The following is a 3294-nucleotide window of genomic DNA, read 5'->3' as shown; positions in this document are numbered from 1 at the left end:
CCCTGTTGCATGACCGACAGTAGTACACACATCAAAACTTAAGATGACTTGTTCTGGATTTTCTTTGACTTTAATTTCCTCCCTTCCAAATGTTCAATTATAAGGAGCCCCATGGTGAGGATCCTCAGGATTCCATCATATGTAGAGCAGCCAGCTTCTCATTTATGGCTGGAGCAGGGCATGTTTTCCTTTGTAGGGTCAACTTACAGGGATAGGTGGAATCCATCTGAATTGTTTATGAAGGGATCTCTAAGGGAGCTTAGGGAGAGAGGGTGTTGCCCTGCCTAATACAATTTATACAGGGTAAATTCTGCTTGGTAGGGGATGCATTTAGTTTTCAGCAGAACTAGGGGGAGTAAGTTGGTCCAGTTTTCACCTGTTTCTAAAATGAATTTAGTCAAGACTTCTTTCAGAGTTTGGTTCACTCTTTTTATCTGTCCCAAACTCTGAGGCATGTAAACACAATGTAATTTATAATTAATATTGAGTGCCTTTTTTTTTACTAGATGTGAGATCTTGGACACAAATGCAGGCCCATTATTAGACCCAATATTAATGGGCAAGCTAAACCTGGCAATAATTTAATACAGCATTTTCTTAACAACTGTCACGGCGGTCTCATTTCTAGTAGGAAAAGCTTCTACCCATCCTGAAAAGATGTTAATAAAAACTAACAGGTACTTATATCCCTGTGCTGGTGGCTTCAGTAAAATCTATTTCCCATTGTTCTCCTGGGAAAGCTCCTCTTTCCCTATTTCTTTTTACAACTTATCTAGAAGTTCTAACTATCCTCCCTTAATTTTAGATATTCCTTTCTTGTCAGCAAAATCTTCTTCTAGTTGGTTATAAAAAGGATCTTCTGGCAACAAGCGTTCTGGTAAAGTCACTAAAGTTTCTAAAGGCACTACTGGTTTTTGGGCTATTTCTTTGGCTCCTTGATTAGCTGCTTGATTTCCTCTTGCCTCTAGTGAGTTTCCACCCTGGTTTTCTGGGAAATGAATGAGTGCTGCAGTCTCTAGTAACCAAATGGCTTCTAGTAAGGCTAAATTTTCTTCTTTGTTTTTAATGTCCTTACCAGCAGATGTCAGGAATTCTCTCTCCTTATAAATTGCTGCATGAACACGTGCAGTAGCAAAAGCATACCTACTGTCAGTATAAATGTTGACCTTCTTTCCCTTAGCCTATCTTCATGCCTGGGTGAGAGCGATAACTTCTGCCTGCTAACCAAGGTCCTGTGGGGCCAGGCTTGGGCACAGATGACCTTATCAAGAGTCACTACAGCTGCTCCTGCATCTTGAACCCCATCTAAGACAAAAGTGCTACCATCTATGAATAGCTGTTCTTTTACCATAGCTAGAAATTTTTCAGTGAGGTCCAGCCTTGCAGTTTGAACAGAATTTGGTACCTCAAAGCAGTCATGCAAGGGGATGCTAGGATCCTCAACAGGCATTAGGCTAGCAGAGTTGATGGCCTGCATCTGGACAAACCTGATGCAAGGCTGATCAATGAGCAGAGCATGATACTGGGTTTAGCTCCTTGGAGAGGTAAGCAATAGGCCTGCACCATAGCCCCTTTCATGATTTCTTGTTCTAATGAACAAAGAGCTGAAAAGGCTTTGTAATATCTGGCAGGTCCAGGGCAGGAGATTTAGTGAGGACCATTTTGAGGGTTTTGAAAGCCTCTTGTTTTTTACTTGTCCAAATTAATTTTTTTGGTTTCTGCCATGCTGGAGTACAAAGGCTTGGCTATATCTGAAAACCTAGGGATCCACAACCTGCAGTATCCAACTGCTCTGAGAAATTCTTGGAATTCTCTCTTGGTGGTGGGGTTTGGGATCCAAAGTACAGCTTCTATATGGATGGAGGAGAGAGTATGCTTTTCCACATCAATGTGGTAGCCTAAATACATGGAGGAGACCAGGAGAAGCAGCCAAGATGGCGGAGTGTTGAGTGAGAAGCCAGTTTGTGCAGAGTTTGTGCAGGGAGAAGGAAGGAGATGGGGAACAGAGGTGAATAGTCTGGTGAGCTAGAAACCTTTGATTCTAGGAAATTCGGATAAGTCAGTAGCTTTATGAGCACTGAATGATTGGGTTTTGGAGCCCAGTGTGTGTTTTTACTTGCCCACCAGGTGCAAGCTAGGATTAAAGATGATGACCCACCAGTTCTTGGCTCCATTGTTTCTTTACCAACTCTCCGAATCCAATGCAAACCTGCATGGACCAGGCGGCTGTGATGGTGGCCCTGGCAACTGGCCATACAATAGGTCACCTTGGAAGTGCAGAGTTGTGTCTTTTTAGCTGACACCTGGTACCCCAGAGTCTACAGTGTTTGTAAAAGACTCTCAGTGGCTGTGCAGCAATTTACCTCCATTTCCACAGCTAGAAGCAAATCATCTATATACTGTAGCAGCGTGCATTCTGGATGTTCCTGGCAGAAGATGAGCAGATTCTGATGTAGTGCCTTATCAAAAAGGGTTGGTGAATTCTTGAAGCCCTGTGGTAATCTGGTTTAGGTTAGGTATTTTGTGATGCCTGCTTTTGGTTCATTCTACTGGAAGGCAAAGATGGGCTGAATTACAGGGGCAAGGGGAATACTGAAGTAAGCATCCTTTAAAGCTAAGATTGTGTAAAATTTCAAGTCTGGTGCCAACAGGTTCAAGAGAGTGTAAGGTTTAGGCACAGTGGGGTGTATTGACTCAACCCACTTAGTTACTTCCCATAAGTCCTGGACTGGACAATAGTCTCTGGTGCCTGACTTTTGAGACTCTTTAAGCTTCCTGCAGTCTCTTTAAGAAAGCTGCAGGAGTCTCCTGAGGACCCTGAATAACTTCTGACACCTTAGAAAACTTCATGGGTTTCTTAGCAGCTCTCCTGATTCTAGCTAACAGAAACCGGTGAAGTGTTCAAAGCTTCCTCCTGTCCTGTAGTGGTGTTCCCACTTAGGCCAGATAACCAGAAACACCTTCTCGAGATGGTCTCAGTTGTCCTCCTCAGACCCGTTTATTCCTAACATAGCAGCTTTTCTCAACTCAGTTTTGATTCTTTCCCTTTCTTTGGCAGTGAACAAGGTGACTAGAAGCTGCTGACAATCATCCCAAGTGGGGTGATGTGTGTACAAAAGAGATTCTAATAATCCTGTTAGGGCCTGAAGCTTCTCCAAGAAAGGATTCTGAGTCTTCTAATTATACAAGTCACTAGAAGAGAAAGGGACATAAACAAGAGAAGGCTCTTTCTTTTCCCTTCCCTCTGCTAGTGTGGCTTCACTCAGTGGTATGAGGGATTCTGCTTCCTTTTTC

Source organism: Saccopteryx leptura, chromosome X (assembly GCF_036850995.1).
Source record: "Saccopteryx leptura isolate mSacLep1 chromosome X, mSacLep1_pri_phased_curated, whole genome shotgun sequence".
NCBI lineage: Eukaryota > Metazoa > Chordata > Mammalia > Chiroptera > Emballonuridae > Saccopteryx > Saccopteryx leptura.
This window is presented reverse-complemented; position numbering follows the sequence as displayed.